This window comes from Macrobrachium rosenbergii, chromosome 4 (assembly GCF_040412425.1).
Source record: "Macrobrachium rosenbergii isolate ZJJX-2024 chromosome 4, ASM4041242v1, whole genome shotgun sequence".
NCBI lineage: Eukaryota > Metazoa > Arthropoda > Malacostraca > Decapoda > Palaemonidae > Macrobrachium > Macrobrachium rosenbergii.
The window spans coordinates 8847501-8864496 of record NC_089744.1 but is presented as its reverse complement, the minus strand read 5'-3'; the positions used below and the strand labels follow the sequence as shown (position 1 = coordinate 8864496).

Genomic DNA, 16996 nt, shown 5'->3' with positions numbered 1-16996 from the left:
TTTAATTGTTGTTTGGCAGCAAGGAAGAATAAAAAAAAATTTTTATTTCCAAATTTTTGTCTACTCCATGGAGGTGCATATTTTTGGAAACATGAATCGTGCTCTACAGCAGTTTGTGAACAGTGTAGAAAAACACTTGATATTGGTAACATAAATAAGGCTGAGCAAAAGACATTTTCGTCCTCTCCATATCTTTTAGTTTTACTGTTAACTAGTTATAATACAATAAATGAGATGCTTCGGGCACATGATGTTAGGGGATATTAAACTTCAGAAAAGAAATACATATGGAAGTGGCACGCAATTTGAAGATACAGGTCACCAAGAAAGGGCAGAGATTAGGTCATGAACCAGATGATAAGGCACAAGGTAGAAGCCATTTTAGAGAGCTCTTATGTTTCATTATGTCAAAAGAAAACCGTAAGTAACTATATCAGCAAAGATACTGATATTGACACAAAACATATTTTGCTGTACTATGGTCGCAGTAACTATTGTGTGTACTGCGTATGAGCGAGTATGAGCTGTGTATAGTTATGCTTTCATCTACCAGAATGATCATTACTCATCTCCATGAAATAAGTGATAATGATTTTAAGATATGATATTGAGGTTTTGCAAGATTTTTAGAAAGGTGATATAGTACAGGCGGCTTCTTTCTCTTGTAAAGTTCAGGGCTAATTTTGAGAAATTAAATGGAAGAAAAGGAGTCCTATATGACATCAAATATGAAAGGTTTATACTCTATGCCTTAATGCTGTAGTATTTCATGTGTTTAATGTGGTGATGGTTAAGATTAAAAGGTAGTTTGGTATGAAAAAAAGTTTTGACTACTTTCTCAGTTTTGATTCTTGAGTAGTAGTAGTAGTATTCTACATAAGGAGTTTGAGTCATGAGAAAATAATTTTCATACATTACTCTATTTGGCTGCATGTACAGTGAATTTTCAGCAAATTTAATAGCCTCAAGAACTATGTCTTTTCAAGCATAAAACCATCAATTCATTTGGGTTGCCTCTCCGTCCATATTTTCATTCTCCCGGAGTATTATGCTTTTGCTACACAGCGAACTCTTGGTGTTATTTTTATACATGATTAGTTTTGACACATTGAACAGAAGAGGTTAATTGTTCGTCAAGATTTTATAGCATGAACAGTATTCTCAAAATTTAGGTCAGGTAATATGCAGAGTAATGTATGTAAATATTTTTTCATGAAAACTAGCATTTTTTAGTTACCCAAATTTAAGTAACTTTTCTATATTGTACTTGACTAAAATATTGCAGCTCTTCTTGCACGTGCTGAGTAATTGAAAGTACAACTTCAGTCTTTTTCACAGGAATTTTTGTCTAATTTTGTGGTTATGCTACTTAATCATTTACCTAAGTAATAGTATTTAAGGTTTCAAGTGAACAATGCTTTTCACTGTCAGCAGAAAGGAAAACAGAAATCTAAATAATCATGAAAAATAAGCCTGTAAAATGGATTTGTTCTTTGAAGTCCAGTCCATGTTAGCATGTACAAAGTATACTGCAAAAATACATAACCAGATGTGGAACACTGAACTAGGTGTACTGAGCATAATCATTACCAACACATATTGCAAGAAACTGGTGTCCTAGCAAGATTGTTTGTGAACTAATAAAGTGCTTGCTTGAATAATATGAGTCAGGTTAGATAAATGACCTTTGAAATGGGAATCCGTCCAGCCATTATTTGCAAATTAATTAATCAGTGTTTCTATAAGCATTTTATCTTAGATACAGGGTGTCCCATATTGATGGAACACATTTTAAATGCAAGTATCCTGGATTATGTGTCCCACAATGATGGAATACATTTTAAATGCATTCAACTTGTTTAATAATAATGACACTGTTGAGCCAATGAACAGGTGGTCTTCATCGAACTTTGCTCATTGGCCTTCTCCGCATGTCGACAGTTCTCTGCACTATGAGACGTTCGAGGTTGACCCAGGTTTTTTTCTTTTCGGCACTGCCTGTCTTACGAAAGTTTGTAACAACACACAGGATCACCTTTCAGGATGGTGTCTGACACTACAAAATGCTGTCAGAAATTCCTTTGTACTGCAGCAATGGAGCTTTGGTGAAGTATGCTTGCACTACATATGCGATTTCTATTGGAGTCCGTGATATTATGAGGGTCCACTATTTGCAAAAAAGAAATTGGATACCTGTTAAAATGTTGACTCCATGCTATATACATTATACACATTTTCAAGGCATTAACAATATGATGTGTCCCATCATTATGGGACACCCTATATGTATGTATAATAATAGTAACTCTTTCGTTTTAACTTTCTGATGTATCCAGAATATGAAGAAATTAGGTGGTTATTGTGGCTATTACTGACACATACATCTATAATCTTATTAGAAGTATGATTATAACATTAACTATATAAACAGGTATACTGTACATGTATGACATATGAAAAGCTATCATGGAAATCTGGACTTGTGACTGTGAAGTGGTTTTAAGTACAGATTTTACCACTGCTGAACCTTTCCCACCACATACATCCACTACATCTTAGCAACTTTTAGATATGTATTAAATGCAAATATTAGTAAATAGAGAGGTCATGGATGTACAAAAGAAAAGATGTGCAAATCTTGTCTCATCCATCACTGCCTGCTTTTAATACCCTAAAGGGCAAGCAGTTATCAGCAGGAAACATAAGTGACAGTTACTACCATTAAATCACTTGAAGTATATGAAAATTTTAGAATAAATAACCAATCATATTACTCTATAGATTTATAAGCAATCACTATGTAAACATACAAGGTAAGCATAACTATACAGTATATGTATATGTAGTTATGTAATGCACTAATATGTGGCACTTTTAAATGAGCTAGTACAATAAAAACTACAAATTAAAGTAATAAATGGAATATAAAATTTAGGCCCAGCACTAAAATAATAAAAGATTTAGTTCCCGTTTATTTGTAGGTATTCTGTCAATGTCTTCAAAGCTAACAAATATATGGTATAATCTTTCCCTTTTACTTGGTACTTTCCCTGTAGTTGCTCCATTATATATACTGAGTGCCTGCTTCAATAGCCTCATTCTCCCAGTATTTTCACATTTCAGTATGGATGATTCCAGATGGGTTGAGGGCTTTTTCTATTTTTCATCCTCCTGAGGGCTCTTAGTCTCTAAAGCTTTATGTTCTCTGTTGGTGTTTACATTATGCTTACATCTATTAACATACATTATGCTTACATCTAGTAACTGTTAAAAATTTTATTTCTCAGTCTTCACCTCTTTTGTACTTTGCCCCCATTTGTGTGTTTTACCTTTCCTCTACTGCTTTATTATCCTGAATATTTTTTTTCTCTTCTCTGCTGTGTTGATGTTCAGATTTCATGCCTCTTTGCCCTTGCCACGTGATTTTAATTCTAATTTCAGATCCACTTTACTCTGCTAGCTCATTTGCAATTTCACTGGCCTCTTCCCTGTCAGCCCACAGCCAAGAACTTTAACAATTTCTTCTCTTCAGCTGCTTATTGAATACAGTCAACCCTCGTTAAGACGGACTAATTGGGGGGCCAGGGTGTCCGTCTTAGCCGATAGTCCGGTTTAACCGGCGATATATACAGGCAGTCCCCGGTTAAGGGGGGCGGGGGTTCCATTCCCGACAGCGTGACGATAACCGAAAATTGCCGCTAACCAAAAATCGGCGATAATAGCACTGATTCCTGGTTATCAGCGCCAATAACCAGGAATCGGTTTTGAAAATCCAGTTATTGTCGTCGCTAGACAAGTGCCATAACACCGGATCGCCGATAACCGGGGACTGCCTGTATATATATATATACTGTATACCTATAAATATACTGTATTTCATTATTTTTATAAAGAGTATGGATAATAACCAATGTAGAAATGTTTAAATTAAAGCTCATGGTAAAATATGAAAAATGAAGAATAAAACTTAATAAAAATGATAGAATTAATTCAGCCGCATATGTAGATGCCTAGGCCGAGACATAAACTGCATAATTGTTAAGGAAAATGAAGTGGAGTCTCCAAAATGAAGAGTAAGATTTTTTTCTTTTTCATGTTTTTTATTTTAGTTATTTATTCATTTTAGTTTATTAATATCTATATTAATGTACTGTTATATAAATATGAGATGATTAAGATCATCGGTAATAAAATAGTGGGACAATTAAGACCGTAAGTTCACTAACACATTGTTTTCAACAAAAACATTCCGTAAAACGCAAAAATATACGTGATCAAAATGATTGTAATTAAACTTGTGAATTTTAACAATAAGTAAGACTATAAAATACATTTCATCACATCGATCTTGGAAGGGGCTGTTTTTCTTTTTTTATTGTTACTGACGTTATCAGTTTGCTGTCGTAAATCCGAGGTCAGTCCGGGAATAGGATTCACAAGTGATGACATATCATAACATATTAAATGCCCCTCCCCCCCTTTTTTTTTTCCTTCATTTACCAGTTACCAGGTTTATGCTTTTGACTGGCTCTTGTTTTCACAATTATTTTGCCCTTACTATGAAAAAGGACTTAACCTGTATTACAGTACAATCTTTTTTGATGCCATCCATACTTTTCATTGTAATAGAGTCAATCTACCATTTCAGATTCTCCACTCTGGAATGTTATTTACATCTCTCTTCCAATACTGCTTCTTGCTCATAGTTCTTTCTTCTAGCTTATATCCACCCATCACATCCTGAAAATCAGATCTGTCCATTCCTTTATCATTTAGGTTACCTTCTGTTAGTATCCCACTGGACAGTGGCAATCATCTGAAAGGCTTTACCTAAATTATTGAAGTTCTAGTTGGAATTGGTTTCTTCTGCTAGTAGTTTTGACTTCAATATTTGTATTAACAGTCATAAAGGTACATATTTACAGATTGTTGTCATTCAAGTTGAATAAGTAGTATATAATAATCTAAAATATTTTTTTCCATAAAATGGCAAAAGTGCTAATAAAACAGTATTAGGTGCAGTGAACTGAACACTAGTTAGGGGAGGTATTGTTTTAATAACCTTTCACTCAGCCAGGTAAGCTCACAAGAGTACTGCATGGATGCTGATTTGACCTCAGACTGTTCTGGTGATTAGTTTATGGACATGAGGGCATTGTAGAAGGGAAATGGGACATCTGCGCATTGACTTTTGCCCTTAGGACTTTAGCATGATCAAGCTGGTGTTGAATTTGTGGATGTGGTTAAGGAGTTGCAAAATGTCAAATATGATCTAGTGTAATTCACCAATAACCACATCTTTGGGCCAACCCTACTAGACAGCTAAGAATGTTAACTTAGTAGTATGGTTAAACTATTTATTAGAATAACCTATGCTTTGTTCATGGATCATGTTTCTGTTTTGCACCTTTTGTGTGCAGTGATTGGCAATACCACCTGCCAAGTGACAGAAGTCCTTACTCTTCAAGACTTAAGTTGGAAATACTGAACATCTTCAAGTTGGAAATATTGAACCATCTTCATTTATTCCCATTTTTGGAAATACTGAACCATCTCCATATTTATTTCCATTGTTGAGATTCAAGTGTACTGCAGACAAACTCTGGAAACACTTCATGCAGGGGCAAAGCTGCAGGCATGTATGAATTTTGTTGGAATGCAGGACAGTGATAGTAACATTAGTGTTTGGAAAAAATGTTAGTCAGTTTGCTGACTTGTAATGGGTTAGCATACTACAGAAAACTGCAGTCTAGCAGTGTATTATATTATATGGTGCAGTTGCATTTTTTTAGACTGGCTGTGTTTGTTTTTTACTTTATTGTTACAGGTATACAGCATTACTTTAAAATTTTTTTTAAATGCTATCTACAATCACTTGAGGTGATAAAGACATGATTGTGAATACATAGTTTCAGATAGGCTAACCTGTTGGCACAGGTCTTGTGTGGGGCATATTGCCTCCTTGAGTGCTATTCATGGGTGTATTTGAGGTAAATATTGTGCTTACATTTCTGTTAAGTCGGTACAGTACTGGTGTTTACTTAATGAGTTTACATTGGCTAGACAAGGTTAGCAAGGAATTTGGGATAGCTTAGCTAGTCTAAGCACATTTACAACCATTTATTGTTACTTCACTGAAATCTTTACCCCCCTTGGATCTCATACTGTTAATTAATTGAGAGGTTACTAAAATGTTAAAACTCAAATAATTCTAATTTCAAATTCCCTTTGCTAGCTCATTTCCAATTTAGCAGTCAGTGCTGATATATGCAGACCTCATGATTAGAAGCCATTAACCTATGGTGTAGATATGTATAGGTTCTTTTCAAATATCCTTGTTTGAGGAAGATAGCATGTTCAGTTATAAATAATTTCTCAAGGACTTGCAGTTCCTCCTCCCAGTTTCTGGGGTTACCAGTGTGGCCCTCCCATAGTCTTAAATATGAAATTTGCTGAAAATTGAGATTAGGGTCATTGCTGATACATATTCATGGCCTCCACATTGCTAGGTTGTTGGAACTTGACTCTCAAAGAATATCTGTACCTGCTTATTAACAGCTTCAGTGCAAATTGTGGACATGAGCATTCACACAATCCTGGAAAATAGCACCTAGGATGTGATGAGCCTGCAAATATCTTAGCAGAATTGCCGTGTACATCCAACCTAGCAGTTGAGGGCTTTGAACATCTAAATTTATTCACCTGTTACCTCTGCAACATTGCCAAAAGAGGCAATACTATCCTTGTTATCGAGGTACTGACATAATTGGGGCAGCATTCGTCTATCGGGGTCATCTTCATTTAAGTGATGCAATATCTGTAACTTGTACGGATGAAACTTCTCTCCCAGGATTTTGTGGACGGTTGACCTTGGAATACCCAACTCCGTGGATGTCCGACGAAGTGATTGCTTTGGGTTAGCATAAACTTTGGCCAAGACAGCCTCTTTCGTTTCGTCTGAAGTCTTTGGTCGTCCGGAACGGGGTTTGTCCAAGACACTGCCTGTTTCTTTAAACTTTTTGACCAATTTCCTGACGGCAGTAAAACAAATATGTTGCCGATCAGGGTGTCGAAGGTTAAATTCTTCCGCAATTATGCGATAAGACCATCCTTCTTGTCCACTTAAGAGTACCAAATCGATTCGTTCTTTAGACAGCTATCTTCATTCTGAGGAGGAAAAATAATATAAATACATAAAATAGATAGTAAAATCCCCTATGTACCCAGACTTTATGGACACCCTGTACATTTCTAGACCCATGGCTATTTGAGGTGGTGAGTATAATTCCACTGGCAATAGTTGTTTTATTCACTTAACAACATCCTGATACTGACTTAAATGCTAGATCCTGTAGGTGATATCACCATAGTTGGGATGATGTTTTATGAATCCAGCTGTGTACACCTTCACTTTCCCATGAATACAAAAGTTAATTTAGTATAAGCCACTGATAACCCATCAATACCGAATACCTTGGGAATAATTAAACAACCTAAGGGAGCTATACATGATTGTTCCTACCCCATTGTTTGTACTATGTTGGCTTCAGTAGACTTATCCATTCAGCCATGAGGAGAGTGAAGTTTATTTGACTCAGTAATACATGTTCCTGTTGAATTCAGGTTTTGTACCTAGAATCAAAATCAAACCCATCTCCACCATGATGTGGCTATGTAGTCATATGTAATTTGTCAATACTGCAATGTGCTTGATGCTTACATATTTTCAAAAATTAAGGCACAAGAAGCCAGTCAATATTAAATTCACATTACATTAAGAATAATGTACTCACAAATGACAGTACATTGTATACATTTAACAGTGCACTTATCCTGTGAAGGTTAGGAACAACTCGTGTCATTTAGCTGTAACTGTTTGTGTGTGAATAACAAAAACCAGTGTGTCCAAGAAGGCAGCAGAGGTGGTATTTTCATGGGAAACCTGAATTTTAAAATTCTGCTTCCTAACATAAGAATGCACATTTGCAACAAAAAGGCAAATGTTCTTAATTCTAAATACTGTATGTACTTACCTATTTATATGGAAACAAACCAAATTAAAAATATTTTGTATAATTTTATTAAATGCTGTTATATAAAAGATCTGACTTTATAACAAATACTACTGTATTCATATATCTGAATGCCATACAAAAAGTTGACAACTGTAGTTTTTATGTAATGCATGAAACATTCTGATTAAATTAACAATGGTACTATAATCAACAGCAGCTTTGTGTATAAGGTGAATACCCAAGAGCTTTGCTGGAACAAGTGATTTTTGGCTGCATCTATCATTTTGACCTGTTTCATTTTTAAAAGGTTATACTGTTAAAGTGTAATTAATAATTATGCATTTATATATTTGTTGAGAATGTGCATAATTATTAGAAATCCAACTTTTTAAGAAAGAGTTGAACATTGAAGTCAATGATCTAGTTTAACTTCCTTGTAATCAATCAGTGAATGTGCTGTACATGAATATAATTAATCCATAGTATATACTTGTCATTTACTATTTGATTTGTATTACATAACTTTTAAGAGATACAGATCTTGGTAATTTAAAACATTGGTTTTAATAGTAAAGTTTAAAAAATTTTACTTGGTTGTGTTACTCAACTAATACAGAATTACTTTTGTTTGTAATATTAAAAAAAAAATTTTTTTTTTTTTTTTTCATATAAGCAAAGGTTACTTTTAATGATGGAAATATTTGTATGTGGCTTTTTTCAATGAGAGCAATATTTGTACTAGGCTGTTTTTATGGTTAACTACATTTTGTGCATAACCTGTTACAATGGTAATTAATATGGGTTAGTGTAACAATTCAATTTGCTTTCTTGCAACCTTACTCTTACCCAAGATTGGCATTCTTAAGTTTATAAAGTGTAACTGATTTTCCAAAGCATAATGTAATCGGGTCTAATCCTTCTCACCAACTTTTAGGCTTTCGTTAAACCTCAGTGATCATTCAACCCCACCTTCTACAGATAGTGTCACATAAGTACATTTTCCAACATATTTTAGCATCCTGCCAACAAAATTCGTACACCAAGAGGGAATAGTTTTTATATCGTACAATCGAGGGAGTGATGTTGATTACAGTAATCATGGACGAACAAGAATACAGATGACTCAATTTCTGCGACCAGTTAAGGCTATTTTACATGAATAGATCAATCCATTATCGACTACTTTTCAAAAGTTTGGTGGCAAGATGCTAAACCATTATGGAAAATGTGCTCCTGTGACACTGCCTTAAGAGTTTATTTTAAACTCTTTGGTCTGGTTAAAAAAAAACTTATGTTTAGTTTTGAAACAGATCATTATCAAAGTTACAATAATAAACAATGCTAACTCTGCAGTCTACTAGCTATAACTGTCGTGAGATACTTTAACCAAACCAGTGGATTGCAAATGGGTAACCATTGCAATAAAACTTGCATCACAGTAATAGATGCACTGAGCCGTTATTCGAGTATCAAGTTTTGAATTTACCATGTAACTATTAGCTTACCATGATATTCTGCTTTCATTCTTAAAGTAATTATAGATAACTTGAACTTTGTGACTGACTGTGTAAAATATTTGTACTGTATAACATTAGACTTTGCAGTCTAAGAATTGTTTAATGTAATCATATAGTATTTGTTTGAATTGCCCAAGATATTCCTGATACTTTGCCAGACATTATTTTTCATGTTACATGTCACTTTGATTGTAAACTAGTAGCATTTAAGACTGCTGTTTATCAAAATTCTTCCAGGAAGTTTGATTCTTAGTGCATCAACTGTCTTAATGCACAAGAATTTGAAAGGCCTGGCAAATCTATTTGTTTCCCTCACATTTCAGTAAATGTACAGTACAGTATACAACAATAATTAGCACATATATACACAACAGCTTACAAAGGAAGTAGGTTTTGAAAATCATTCTTTGCTTAGTTTGAGGGTAGCATAATCCAAAGGAAGGATTGCAGCTATTTTGCACAAATGGTAGCATTATTAAAGCATGTAAGATGTAAGATTTATCAGTTTTTCTTGATCTGTATGATAAAAACAAGTGTACCATACTCTTTTCCAACAATGACTGTTTACCTGATATATATATATATTAAAATTGTAAACTTGTAGCCATTTTCTCTGCTGCTCAAAAAGTGTTTTACAGCTACAGTTTACAACATGTATCAGGTATTTTCACTAGGTGCCTCTTCATCAATGCAATTCCCAGAAGTAACAGTGCAGTCAGTTTTATTTTTTGTCACAGATACACATTTTTGTAGAAAAACCAGTCTATTGAAGTTAAATGTGGTAAATAAAAATAGTTTACGATTTCTTTTCATTTTCTTTAGCCTTCCTGGACTGTATTTTGTTGTGGGCAGCAGCATTAGGGGCTACTGCCATTGTAATTTTCAACATCTGTGGCTGTTGTCATACAATTTCCCAAGATGTAAATGTACTTAGTGGCACACACTAACTTTGAAGGGTATTATTTCATTTCACCTAATGAAGAGGAAGAGAAACTTGTTTATAAAACTGAAAGGATTAAGTCACATTGATGCCCTGAAATTAAAGGACAAGAAATCTGAATATGTTGAAACATTTATCTACCCTTAATTGGAAGCAGATGCAAAAATATTAAAGTTGTACAATTCTCAAAGTAGGTCTCGGCTTCGAGTATAACTGTAGAAGTATATCTTCTGCACTGGACCTTACTACATGTACATTTAAAACCTCACCTGCATTTATGTTGGTACTAATAAATTACCATTTGATTTGCAAAAGGAGGAGTTGAGTTTGTGGGATGTGTCAAGAATTAAACCTGCACCCAGTAACCCTTCTTTAAATGTCTTAAAAGAAGCTGGTCATGCACAGATTCAGTGGGCCAAGATCACCTAAGCCTTTCCAAATTAGATTAAATGAGCATATTAATGACGTATCTCAAGGAAGTTAACCATCCATGTACCCTATCTTGGATCATCCCTGAAATTTCTGTGCCCAAAACCCTCATCAAAAAACACTCCCATTGAAGTTCACTCTAAATTCCTTGAACCAGGGTTTTGGGGACAAATTTCAGGTATGATCCGGCATTGGATACGTGGATGGTTTAACTCGCAGAACTAGACTTTCTGCCTGAGATATATCATTAACTTGCTCATTTAATCTAATGCCATGTAAAGCTGTTTGTGAATGATTCAGTCAGAAGAAATGGTATTACATTTGCTACGATCCAAAATAATAAAAGAAAATGCTGTGTCATATACTGTGACTCAGAGTACATTAGAATTTCTCAAGTTTTTAAGAGTTTCCACCCTTTAGTAAAAAAATGAGTGGCTCGTTCCTACTACAGTGCTGTATTACCTCAACGCTGATAAACAATACAGAATACATTGCACAGTACTGTATACAAACACTGAAACACGCTATGAAAATCAAAATGCATGAACAAGAAAAAGATCCAATAGGGTGTTGTATACATTACAATACAGAACTATACAATATCAACTATGGTTTACTACATAAAAACCAAATTGTGCATTATACTATATAAAATTACGAAAAAATATAATGATGAAATTCTCTATCTCTGATTTTTTTTTTTTTTTTTCAAGGATAAGCCAGAGAGAGAAAGAGAAAGGCAAGCAAACACACAGCAAGTAATAATATTATTCAGATGAAACCTATTCATATGGAACAAGCCCATAGGAGCCACTGACTTGAAATTCAAGAGTTCCAAAGAATACGTCCCAGTGCCTGGGCTTTTGCCCTAAATAGGCTATCATGTATCCATCCATCCCTCCACCCATCCAACTGCACGACTTCCTCTGGGAGGCTGTTCCACAGTTCAACGGTGTGAGGAATAAAGGACCTCTGGAACTGTGAATTCGACAGCGAGGCACACTTACTGCATATTGGTGCTGCTGTTCAGCGAATCTGGTTGTTCTCGGCAGATATTGGGGATCAGGGATCAATTGTGAATGTGAAAGACCTGTTGAAATACAACTTATGAAAAAGTGACAAACAAGAGACCATCCGTTGATGGTTCAAGTCAACTGCTACTATCAGGAAACAGAAACCTACCACCATGAACCACTCTATTTAAAAAGAGATAAATCCCTGGCAGAAGCAGACAGTCACACCGAACAATATTCTAGTAAAGGGACCTAAAACAGGTTGCATTTATTTTATCAGTTATAAATATTGAAGGCCTTACAAACAATACCTAACTTTTGTGCAGCATTTGCTGAAATTTTCATTACACGTTTCTCAAAAGTTAGATGTGACCCAAAGGTTAAACCTAGAACAGTTAAGACTCATTAGGCAAAGTTCCATCCACCTGAAGGGGAGGATGGGGTGGGAAATCTGTACGAGATCTGCTAACCAATAGTGTTCTCGTTTTACTGGAGTAATGTAGTTACCATAACATGGTGCATAAGGGTATGTATAAACACACTCAAGTGATTTCAAGGTTTCAACCAGTGATATATGACTGCTTAAACTGAAATAGATTATAAGGTATTTTGGACAATGTAAGGATTTGTAAATTTTTGTATACCATACCATATACTAAATAGCAATAAAGAATAATCTGGAGAGAAAGGGAAAGTCAAACAAAAACACAATAGTGCATACTGTAGTTTACCTCAGTGTGATGGTGTAGGGATCCACACACTGTCCATCTTACCTGGCCGGCTGATCGCCTCACAAGAAGCATGTCCTGATATACATGCCAGGCACATGCATACAAGAAACACAGTAGATGTCACCCATCCTTTGCACATATATTATCATTCATATTAATGTTATGTTAAATGCTTCATTCTTAGTACAAGCATTACAATGTCAGCTTTCCAGCTGTATGTACCATAACTGTTTGTTGTTGTTTGAATAAATTAGTAAGTTTTGAATGCTGCCTCTTACTTGCACTTGCCTCTGCACAATGTATACATGCATGTATTCATGCACACATACACAAACTTGAGACACTGGTGGGCAAGAAAAGATGACGCAGTTTATAACATATGTGTACTTCATACTCTGTTCAAGTTTTCCTGTTTGGTGATATGTCAACTAAAGAAAAGCTTCTGTATTATTAAAATCAATATCTTAATATTAACCCTCTCGAGCTTACGGGGGTTCCTATAGCGCTACCTGGTACACGACTTATGCCATGGAGGGAAAAGTGGGGCTCGCGCGGAAAAGTTTCTTTGTAAAAATTGATACATCCAAACTATAACTGATATAAGCTTCTGGTTTGTTTTATGATGTCGGCAAATGATTGCATTTTTTCCTAAGGCAATCAGAAAATCTTTACAAGCTTAAAAATAATAAAAAAAAAGATGTGAACATGAAATTTTTAAGGAAAATCATAGATATTTTTTGAAATCATGAAAAATATAATAATTAGGTTTGGGGAGTATTTTGTGTAAATTGTGCAGAAATGTTTGAAATTTCATGTGGAAGTAATCATTTGCTATAAAAGGGATTTTGACAAAGGAAAAATCTATTTCTGGAGAGGGGACCGTGTCACCCGGTGAAAAAGTCCATTCAGCACTTATTTCTAGGTAATTCCGTTGCTAGATACCAGAGAAAGCTAAATGAAATGCTGGAGTTACTACCCCCCGAGCGAGCTCCATTAGATGGAGTCATGTATGGAAAAGGGTGAACTATAAAAACATGGAACCTTATCCTATAGAGATCCCAAAGTCAAAAGTCCCACAGAGAGGTGCCGCTACAAACCCATGCACCACTCGCGGACAGTACACAAATCGCCGCTAGCCGCATTCCATGAAAGCATCACCCCACCAGAATGATGTTTACTATGGGGGGGACACAACACATGATAGAGGTGGGTCACCGGGTGACACGGTCCCCTCTCCAGAAATAGATTTTTCCTTTGTCAAAATCCCTTTTCTGGATCGGGTCCCGTGTCAGCCGGTGAAAAATTAACAGAGAAATAAATATCATTCTTAAATTGCAAGAGATAACAAAATGTAAGGGGAACAGAAGACCAAAGGTCCACCAAAAAATTTTAATTGCTAGCAATAATAACAATAATGTACAAATGAAACTGATGGGAGCTTAAAATTAACATGACAATATAAAAAAATATACTTAAACAAAATAACTATACAAAATTGAAAACATTATAACATAAATGTGTCAATTAGACAAATATACAGATAACACGGTCAGGTGAGAAAGTCAAGGCACGCCTGACTGAAATGACTGTAAGGGGATAACTGAGGCAGTGGAGGAAGAATTGACTAGGAGTCAGAAAGGGTACCAGAGGGAGGGACAACGTTCCCTGCCGCGACTGCTGAGAATTTAAGAGCTAAGGAATTCAAATAGTGACGTTTGAAAACCAAGGGTGACTTCCAACCAGTGTATTTGGTAAGATCCGTGAAATTCATGTAATGGAAGTAGTTAATGGAGGTGGCCACAGCTCTAATATCATGAACTCTTGGGACTGAGTCAGGATTAGCCTGCTTGATAAAGTAAAGGATTTGTTGTCTAATAGCAGACATAGAAATTTTCCAACCTACTTATGTTGACGTTTCGTTTCCTACCTAAGTAAGGAATAAAGATAGAAAAAAATAAAGATGGCATTAGAAAGCTGAATAAAAATCCTATAAAACACACAAAATAAAGATATATGTATTATTAGAATAAAATTGAGCAATTGCCGTTAGATTACAGATAATTTTTTTTTTCTAAGAAAATATATGGCAACGATTATATAGAAACGTTGTTATTTTTACATTTTGCCGTTCAGCATGATAAAGTACAAAGAATCAGCAACAAGAATGATATACAGTATAATACATGCACACTGAAGTTATTTACGGATGCACAAACAGGCGTAATAAAATTATCTACACATGCATAAATTCCAGCCAACTGGCATTCAATGCGTGTGTGTGTGTATATATATATATATATATATATAATATATATATATATATCAATATATATAATATATATACATATATATATAATATATATATATATATATATATATATATATTATATATCCCATCTTTTTCTTTTAACATGCTTTTATTCCCATTTTTGTATGGGGTAAGCACGATGCCAGATCTTTTGAAGGACTTTTTGATTTGGCTTTGGGGTAGACCTGTGGTCTCGAAATCCTGCCTGACATCGCTCAGACCCGGTACGTATGTTTCATGTATCATACCAGACCCAAACGCCCTTTCTTCCCAGCAGCGAAGTTATTGCAGGGTATTGCGAGAGTTCGAGACGTGTGAGATGTTTGTTATGTTTTAGAAGGTGTTGTAGTGGCTTTGTTTTTTTGTGTGTGTATTTAGTCTGTAACATCCATTTGCTTTTTTAAGCAAACCTATCCGTTGATTACATATATAATCCTGGGATGTCTACACGGATAGCAAAGTGTCTGCCTCTCTGATCATCCGGCTTTGGATTGAACCAGTTTCAGACCTCTACAAGTCCGAAGCTGCTGCTGTAACAGACTGAGCCATCAGTCTTATATATATATATATATATATATATATATATATATATATATATATATATATATATATATATATATATATAGGTTATTAGAAGTTACAAGAAGTCTTGCACAGCCGCCACTTAATTTGCCCTTAGTTTATTAACAATAGAATTGTTGCTGCATAGCCAACGCCAGTTGACCTAGATATCAAAACACACATGATTTACCAACATTTCGATCTGTCCCCTTCCTTTACCTGAAACAGATATTTAGATGGCACGGTTGAAAAGGGCAAAGATAAGAGGCTGGGTGCCACTCCCTTAAGCAGACGGTTCCTCTCAACCACAGCAGAAGCTCACCTAAAGGTGCAGCCTCGCAACCCGTGCCTGAGCTGGTCATTGATACCTTCAAGCCTCTCGTGGCGGCCCCCTGACCGCCTCCCCTCTGCCTCAGTCCGTCACAGACACGATCGCAAGTCAGGATTCTGCCATCTCTCACTTGGCCGATGAACTCCAAGAACTGCGGCGGATCATGGTAGAACTAGCGAAGAAGATCCCTGTGTCAGCTGTTGCAGCAGCTGACCCAGGTGGCATCCCATGCTGCCCTCCAACCTCGGGCCCTCCGATTCCCCAGCCGAGGACGACTGTCCAAGTAGGAGAGGTTCGTGGTGGAATTACCATGGGCGTGGGAAATTCCAGGTAGTCTACAATGAGCTCTAGAGCTCTCCTGGCACCTGTGCCACCCCTTCATCTTTCGAAGGTCTTGGCACCTCTAATCCAGAAGAAGATATCAAGGCCCTCCACTATCTTCTTCCATTCCTCTGGAACTTCTATCCCTTATCCTTCTCTGTTGATCTTTCCTTTAAGCTTTTCTTAAATTATCACCACAAGAGGCAATTAAATATGGGATACCATTCCCCTCAAAATGCATAAATCATTTTGTTATAAAGCAGTAAGAATAACAGTGGGAAGTGGCATGCCCTTGCGCCCATACTTTGGCACGGCATGCATGTCAGCTCTTCCTGAAGGAGTCGTGCCCTTTGGGTTCCCTTTTCCAGCTTGGGCTGAGATATAGTCCAGGCCGTAGACTATAGGCAACGGATGATAAATCCCTACATACACAATAAATACCTCACTCTATTACCATTGGCACTTCTGCCAATATCATTTACTCTCTTATTTATTTTTCTGTTTTTCTACTTTTAATGAATCACGAGTCATAGACTCCTGCCCTTGTGATTTTAACGCCACCTTTGTAAACCACAAAACGTGACCTGCCTCAGTAAGCAATCATGCCCCTCACTTGTATCATTCTGTTCATTTCTCCTTTTGTTTTATTTTCTTCTAAGAAATCTATTTTTGTCCCAGTCCACTCTTCATTTGTCTGCTTATCCCGTCATAACATTGAACGAGCATCTATTTATAGCCTTTGCCCAAGTTATGGGCCGTGGAAGCATAAAAATTAGCGCTGTTTAAAGTTAGCGATTTAAAACTCGCGAATAATCCCTTTGCCTCATAAC

The 16996-nt window shown here is 35.9% G+C and overlaps 1 long non-coding RNA gene across 1 annotated transcript in view; it reads right to left on the bottom strand.

The window, feature by feature from the left end:
- Positions 1 to 4079: 4079 nt before the first annotated feature.
- Positions 4080 to 16996, bottom strand: part of LOC136830420 (uncharacterized) — a 37469-nt gene continuing 24552 nt past the window's right edge. Inside the window, exon 2 of the long non-coding RNA XR_010850646.1 lies at positions 4080 to 7167. This is a non-coding gene — a long non-coding RNA (uncharacterized lncRNA). The remainder of the gene's footprint in view (positions 7168 to 16996) is intronic.